The sequence below is a fragment of the Cetorhinus maximus genome, chromosome 3 (assembly GCF_964194155.1).
Source record: "Cetorhinus maximus chromosome 3, sCetMax3.hap1.1, whole genome shotgun sequence".
Taxonomy (NCBI): domain Eukaryota; kingdom Metazoa; phylum Chordata; class Chondrichthyes; order Lamniformes; family Cetorhinidae; genus Cetorhinus; species Cetorhinus maximus.
This window is the reverse complement of record NC_135881.1, coordinates 184,045,180-184,053,235: the sequence shown is the minus strand read 5'-3', so window position 1 is coordinate 184,053,235 and position 8,056 is coordinate 184,045,180. Positions and strand designations below refer to the sequence as shown.

The 8,056-nt window shown below is 45.5% G+C and overlaps 1 protein-coding gene across 1 annotated transcript in view; it reads right to left on the bottom strand.

Moving 5' to 3' along the window:
- Window positions 1-3,348: 3,348 nt before the first annotated feature.
- The window catches only part of pik3r4 (phosphoinositide-3-kinase, regulatory subunit 4), a 167,351-nt gene continuing 162,643 nt past the window's right edge, over window positions 3,349-8,056 (bottom strand). Inside the window, exon 20 of the transcript XR_013576242.1 lies at window positions 3,349-3,695. The gene's annotated coding sequence lies outside the window, so the exon portion shown is untranslated. The remainder of the gene's footprint in view (window positions 3,696-8,056) is intronic.

Below are 8,056 nucleotides of genomic sequence, written 5' to 3'. Positions count from 1 at the left end.
TAATCATCAGCCATTACAGCCATGTACCTTGCTTTTAAAACTCTTTCTCCCTGCATATGAAAATATGTGGCTTCTAGCAAGCATAAGTAAGCTAGGTTGCCAGCCCGACTAACAATCTTAAATTGCCCTTTAGTGTGGTTATTAGCACACTCCAGGCTGCAAAGCAAGTGCTGCCCAATCACAGAATCACATCTAACATCAGACATTATGCTCTGAGTTTTGTGACCATGGGTTGATTGAGTATGGTCAGCACTCTGCCTATGGAAAACAACCCCAGGGACATGCTGTTTAATATGATCCACCAGTCAATGGGATGTACAGCTTACATACCTGGCATCACATCTGCACTGAAATTCATAAATCACATTACTCATTTGTGTGGTGGGAAGAATGCTATTTTGGCTTGGCAGCAGCATCCTGCTACTGGAAAATACCACTCATGTTGCCATTGCATAGTAGCAGTGTGAAATGGCTAGCTTCACCTGTTGCTCAAATTTTTTGACAAATTTTACCCTTCCAGGGTAATTTGAGGTATGTTGGATTATTAGTATGCACGATATACAATGAGCAATGATTTGACCCAGGTAGCCATGAACCTGCGGGATAGCTTTGATGGGCCCTATTTCTCTGAAGAGCAGCTGCTTCAGCAAACTTATGGATGCCTGTGCTCTCAGTCAAGCTTCATTATGTATGCTTGTCTGTGAGCCCAGACAACTAACTAGTGCTAGAACACCTGCTCCTCAGTGAAAACATTGTTTGATTGACTTGAACTCTTTGATCTCTGCTGTCAATTTCACAATATTTGTTTACACAAGTTAAGTGGTTTCACGGATTTGTGGTTTTATTTGTTATTGATACTTTAAAAGGCCTGGATGACTGACACCTTTATTAGCCTGTAGTGAAGACTTTTTATTCAAACATGTGAGAAAGTTGTGAATGAATTACTTTTTTAAAGCTTTTCTTTATACGCCCCACTATACACTATAGGGTTCATTAGTTCTAGAAAGTGTATAGTGGGGTCAATGGGCATGGGAGTGCAATAGCTTGGTATAGAGGAATGAGGGGGCATGGATGAGTGGAAGGGCAGAGCTTGACATATGGGACATGAGAAGCCATGGAGAATAGGTGGAAAGCCAGGGCTTAAAAGGTGGGTCTATTAAACAGCCCGCTTCCATACGCAGCAGCCCCTGTGCTGCCTCCGACCTCTTTCCCTGGTTGGCTGGGCTAACTCTAGCCCGCACCCGCCCCCAGAAATGAAGATCCCACCTTTGCAGGCACTTTCTCCCGAAGCAGGTGGGCTGAAGCGGGAATTTTCCCGACTCCTATTGCCCACTGCCACATGAGCAACTGGCTGGGAGCGGGTGGGTGGAAGGGCAGAACCTGGCATAACGGCATGTTTGAACTAAACATTAGACCAGGAAGGTTCATAATTCAGATGTGACATTATCTTCCATTTGGTTAAAAATCTAGGCAGTATTGTATGTTTAAATAACAGGTCACAGATCAAAATTCATGATTTTTATCTGTTCATTCATCCCCAAGCATTCAATAAGTTAACCAAGAAGTTATGGGTTTGATTTTAGCCAACTTCTTGACACTTTGAGTCTCATTTGATTATTGCCAGCAAGCTCACAGTAAGCAAAGAATTTCTGCGGGGCCAGGAGAAGCATTCATTTTGGGAGCAGCTGTTTCAACAAACTTAATGGGCAGAATTTTGCCCTCGGATGGTGTGTGGGCCCCACCGGCTCGGCAGCGGGCGGCCAGCCGACCCCTGCCACTGAAACAGGGCCCGCCGCCATTTTAAGTGGGTGGGCCAATTAAGGCCCGCCCAGCAGCATCCCTGACAGGAAGCGCTATGCACTTCCTGTTCCGGGGGGGGGGGGTGTGGGGGGAGGGATTCCCCATCTGTCAAAGAGCGCTCTTTCACACATGCAAAGTCCTGTCTCAGGGAGATTCGTGACATGTAAGTAAAGTGTAAAAATAGAAACATTAAAAAATTATTAACATGTCCCCCTCATGTGACAATGTCACATGAGACATGTTAATAAAAAACACATAAACTTTATTACTTATTTACAAAGCGGACATGCTTCCCGACAGTGGATGACGTTTCATGAGTAATCTGGAGCCCGCTGGGGCTCCTGGCCTGCCCGCCAGCTTTAAGGTTGGACGGGCAGGTCTTTAATTACTTTAACTAGCCTGTCAATGGCCTCAGTTGGCCATTGACAGGTCGGCGGGCGGATAGCTCATTTCACTGTCCGCCCGCCTTCTTAAAAATTTAAAGGGACTGGGATGACGTCAGCGATTCCTCCCGATGTCATCCTGCGTCATTTTCCCCTCGGCGAGTGGACCCCGCCCCCAAATCGCTGCAGGGAAAATCCTGGCTAATGGATGTCTGTGCTCTCAGCCAAACTGTCTGGTGTCTGCTGTCCATTTCGCAATGCCTGTTTACACAAGTTTAAGTGCTTTCAGGATCTGTGGTTTTGTTATTGTTATTTAAAGGACTTGGGTGATCGACATGTTTATTAGCTCATACTGAAGACTTTTTTATTGAAGACTTTTTTTTTCAAACGTAGGAGAAAGTTATGAATTAATTACTTCTTTAAAAGCTTTTTTTTCACAAATATTACTATACACTATAGGGTTCATTGGTTCTATGCAGTGCATTGTAGGTCATTAGCCATGAAAGTGCCATAGCCTTAGATAGAGGGCACGAGGGACCATAAGGGGTGGGTAGAAAGGCAGAGCTTGGCATAGGCGGCATGAGAGGTCATAAGGATGGGTGGGGGGGCATGGCTTGGCATTGGAGGTATTGAGGATGCCTAGGGCATTGGTGGGGACATAAGGTGGAATGGATGGGACATGGGGAGGATTTGGTGGGTGAGGGATTGTGAGGGCTGGAGAGTCTTGGTATTTTTATTTTAACTGGGACAAAGTCCCATGACACCAAGGTGGGTCTGTTAAACAGCCCGCTTCCACTCCAAGCAGCCCCTGTACTGCCTCCGACCTCTTTCCTAGGTCAGCTGGACTAACTCCAGCCGGCACCCACCCCCACCAACCCCACTCCAGAAATGAAGATCCCACCTTTGCAGGCACTTTCTCCCGAGGCAGGAGCGGGAATTTTCCCGACTCCCACTGCCTGCCTCGAGGATGAAAATCCAGGCCTAAGAGTTGAAAAGTTTGCAACTTTAGGTTACTGTCAGCCTTCAGTGGAATTATATCTATTTAATTAATCAGTTTAATCGAAGAGATATAAAATAAAATATCCTTGTAATTAATAACACCAGGCAAGAAGGGACTGCTAATCTTAAATTTTAATTATTTATTCATATTTCTGTATTTCCTTTGTAAGGCAAAGAATAATTTTGGAGGTATGCCAGCAAGCTGAACAAAATGCATCACATTTGGTTAAAGTTCCAAGAACTAAAGGCTCAAATAATGCTTATATAACAGCTATTTTAAGTACAAAAAACATTCCCATATTTTTACTAAGTATGGGAATATGCTAACAAATACCATAAATTGAACTCAAGTCCAATAACCTAACTGGTTCACTAAACTGTCCTCTGAAAGAGGCTGCTACGTCTCTGCGGCTTTCAGCACAGGTTAAATATTAACAGAAATTTCTCACTGATGATTCCATGCAGACCTACAACTTTTCACATTTGAAAGAAGTGTCAGTATCTTCAGTCTTTCTCAAGACTACAAAAACACAACATAATTATGATCACAGTGATTATTTAGCATCAGATGATTCAGAAGACCATAACAAAACCAGTTATCTTCTCATGGGGATAAACTAAAAGCATTTACTAAAAGATCAATGACTAAAAATGCATCTTAGGGCAAGATCTTTTTTCAAAGGCTTTTTTCCTTCAGATTCAATTAAACTTATAGGCAGCTTCTGTGGACCCTGGAAGACTCCAGGGATCTGTGACCGACTGAGGATGTAGACATTGTGCACACTCCCTGGAAATCATGCCCGCACCTGCAGGATGCATTTATGGTGGTCGCACACCAACTGCACATTCAGCGAATGGAACCCATTGCGGTTGATGTAGTCCACCATGAGTTGCGACGGAGATCTGAGCACCACATGATTGCAGCCGATCGCACCCTGCGTCTGTGGGCAACCCAAGATCTGGGTGGATCCAATCGCTCTTGCATCCTGGCTCCTGGTCCCGGGAGAAATGCCCTGAATTGTGTGCTCTCGCAAAGATGGCATCCGTGACCTCATGAATGCTTTTGTGGGTGGAGACTTGAAAAACCCAGAGGTCACCTGTGGAGCCCTGAAAGGAGTCACTGGCGTATAAATTGAGTGCCGTGGTCACTTTCACAGCCACTGGCAGCGGATGGCCTCAATGTCCCCTTGGCGCCAAGTCCTGCAGCAGATGGCATATGTGACCAACCAGTTCTCTTACATGCGCAGTCTTCGGCGACACTGTTCTGGGTCATCTGCATGATTGAGAGGCAGCATCTTTAGACCCTGGGTCTAGCTAGGCGCCAACCAGCAATGGCTCACTGTAGCTCTTCAGCAGCATGTATGGGAGCCCCAGGCTTCTTCCTGAGGGTGCTGCTCTTCCCTCTGTGCAGCCAGGCGCCTCCCTCACTTTCTTCTCCTTTGTCTCTGCTCTCTGTATGCCATGAGCTAGGTCACTAGGCTCCATGCTCCTGATGTACTCCTCCTGCAGCATGAAAGAAAGAGACGCGTTGGTTAGTTCGGGTGTACTGAGAACCTCTCTTGGTTAAGTCTGAAGGCCCCTTAACGTTTCCTGGAGAGTGCTGGCCACCACTTGGATGGCCAGAGTTTAATGCGCTGCATGGCTTCCTGAAACCTCACCCACCTCCACCCCACTCCACCTGACCGATTGGCGGATGCTTCGCCCACTGGACTGCATGCTGTACTCTCAGCTCAGGCACAGGCATTCTCCTAACCCACACTGCAAGGCTGCACTGTTAACTTGAACTGTGGGGAGACTTGTCCAAACCTGAATGAAAACATTGCAAGGGGCTGTGAGCGCCTCCACCAATGACTGCTCCATGGACAGCTTTAGCAAGGAGATTGTACAACATGCGCAGGTGTCCAATTGTTCTGCAGTCCACTAAAATGCTCATTAGTTTGCAGTCTGTGCCCTAGGGGTGAAAAGCTCTGGAGCATTTGCTGGCACTTTCATGCCTCTGTGTTGCTTGAGTGGGCAGATAAGCTAGAGGGCTGACTCCAAGCATGTTAATGTGGCTGCGTCTGAACTGTCTCAGTTGCAGAGGAATGGTCACTTTATACAATATTTCCCTCATGCGTGGCCGCTTCCTTCCACCCACAATCCCACACGTGCTTGTGCACTGCCTTCAGCTGCAGGGCGGCCGTTACCCCACCCCCCCAAGAAGCCTCAGCCACAGTGCTGCCCTTGCATCATCGTGAAACCGATTTTGACCTTCCTGCCATATTGTCCGCTCACACCCGCCATGACACCTGATGCCACCAGGCATGGAAAATTCCATCCATTTTGTTTGATTGTTTTCATTATGCCTGCTGCGAATATCACTTCTGCCTTTTAACCATTTGCTGCTCTCCATTCAATACCTTCACAGGTCATTCTATTTATTTTCCTCTTTGTGTTTTTCTTTTTACTCCCCTTGTTCTGTTCCTTTTTAAATGCAATAGCTTCCAGTCCCAAGGAAGAGTCTTAGGCCTGAGATGTCAACAATTCCAGCATTTTTTTTTTAAAGTTTAGAATCTTGTTGATTGGGCACAGGCAAGAGATTTCACTAAAACTCTTTGGAAACATATATTAAGATTACATTCAATTAGTTGTTTGGCTGTTCTTTATTATGTTATGAATTACAGTCAATATGCTGTACCGAAACTACTTTTGCATATTGCTATTGAAGTATATCAGTCATTATTTACATTTTTGAGAGAGATGGTTACGTTCAGTGAACCCTACCTGCACAACCTCAGTTCCTTCAATTATCTTTCTGTAATATGAGACAGATGGACAATTCAAAGCATCATTTGCACTTCCTACTCCAATATATGATCGTTCCGGTTATGCTAGATCCCAGAACCTGCTGGAATAGAACTGTAGTTAATTTTAAAGTAACATAATTATGGTTCGTAAAAGTTATAGCTGAAGTTGATTAAATGGCTGGAGAGAACTGTTACAAAATTGGTCTTTTAAGGCAGTTTCTATAAAAGCAGCTCATCTAACATGTTAACTCAGCAGAGAAGGCTCTCTTGATGACTCAGTTGGTGGCTCCACTAAATCTTTTCCATTTTGTGGGGGAATTAGAAGGACTTTCTCCTATTTGGGTGCATGATATTATTCAAGATAATTATTTCATAGAAGGAGAGTAATTAAATCCTATTTTATCAGTAATCTCATTAGGTAGAAAATTAGGTAGGCAACAAAGTGGGTTGATTGAGCAACATAGGTCTTCACTGTCAGTGAGAAGCATTGGAGCCCTCAGTTGTCTCTGTGCGACAGAGCTTTTAAGAGGCCCGAGGACAAAGACTGAACTATTCGCAATGGTATCTGTGTTTTGATCAGCAAGTCTAAAGACTCTGCTAATTGCTCCTTCTCACTATAATATATTTTAAATATCTACTATGCAATACAACTTTATCATGATATTTCATTAAACTCATAAAAGCACCAAGATGTGGTGGGATAATAGCTGAGTAGTCAAAAGGACAGCGTTAAGGTCAATGGAAAAGACTCCTGAGAATCATGTGCAGGGTGAAACAGGTTACTTATTTTCAATGAGCCCATTACGCACTCCTGTCCTGGCAATTTCAGCCCACAAAGCCTGTTCACAGTAAACATCCATTAGCAACAAAATAAATGGAACTCCAGCATGATTCCACCCTCTGTATGCAAGATAATTATGGATGATAAAGGCCATCTAGCCCAGCTCATCTCACCCATCCAGAATGACATACAAACATGCGTATTAGGAGCAGTAGTAAGCCACTCAGCCCCTCGAGCCTGCTCAGCCATTTTGAGAAGTGCACAGCATTTAATTCTGTGGTACTAAACCTTAAAAGTGACACCCCCTACCCCATTCCACACCCCAACCCCACCCCAACCCTACCCCCCTCCCCCAAATAGACCAGAGACTGTGTTACTATGGCCTGAATTTTTAGGTCAGCAAGCAGGTGTGATTGGCTGGCTCGGGAGTGGCCGGGAAATGGACTGCTGACCATGAACTGCCCCCGACCGCAATTTCACGCTGGCTAGCGTTGAGAAGCTCAGCGCTGCCGGGGTGGGGGCAGGAAGAGAGCAGGCCCTGACATCAGTGCGGGCACGGGCGAGCACTGACAGAAAACACCCTGAAGGCAGAAAGCTGCCTCAGGGAGCTGAAGACCTGAAAAGCATGAAATAAAGTTTTTAAAATCAGGAAAAAAATGTGCAAGCACCACAATCAGTCACTTCAACATATACATTATAAAAATGCTGTCCATGGATTTTTATTTTTCTTTCATTTAATAATGGAAACCTCATCCCGCCCATTGATGAGTGTTGCTTGAGTGGGCAGGTAAGCTAGAGGCCCGACTCCAAGCACGTCAATTTGGCTGCGCCTAAACTGTCTCAACTGCGGACGAATGGTCACTTTATACAAGGTTTCCCCAGTGCATGGCCACTTCCCTCCCCCATCACCCCCCCTCGCCCCCAGAGCGCCATCCCCCCACCAACCTACATGTGCTTATGTACCACCATCAGTCCCGTGGATGAGGTTTGAAGAAAAATGCTAAGGTCGCCTGGCCGATTCGCCCGTCCACCAACTGTAAATTAAAGACAACTGCAACTTTAATTACTTTAATTGGCCTCCTAATTGTCGGCAGGCACGCTTCCGACTTTTGCGCGTGCCCGCCCACCAAAATATCGTGTGAATACAGGATGACATTGGGGCACTCGCCCAACATCAGCTCGCACGATTTCATGTCCAATCGGGTCAGGCGCGCACCCGCCCACCAACCTAAAAATTCTGCCCTATGCCTGTTATACAGTTAGTATGGACAGAAGATAGGAAGGATGAGGGATTGTGATTAGACAAG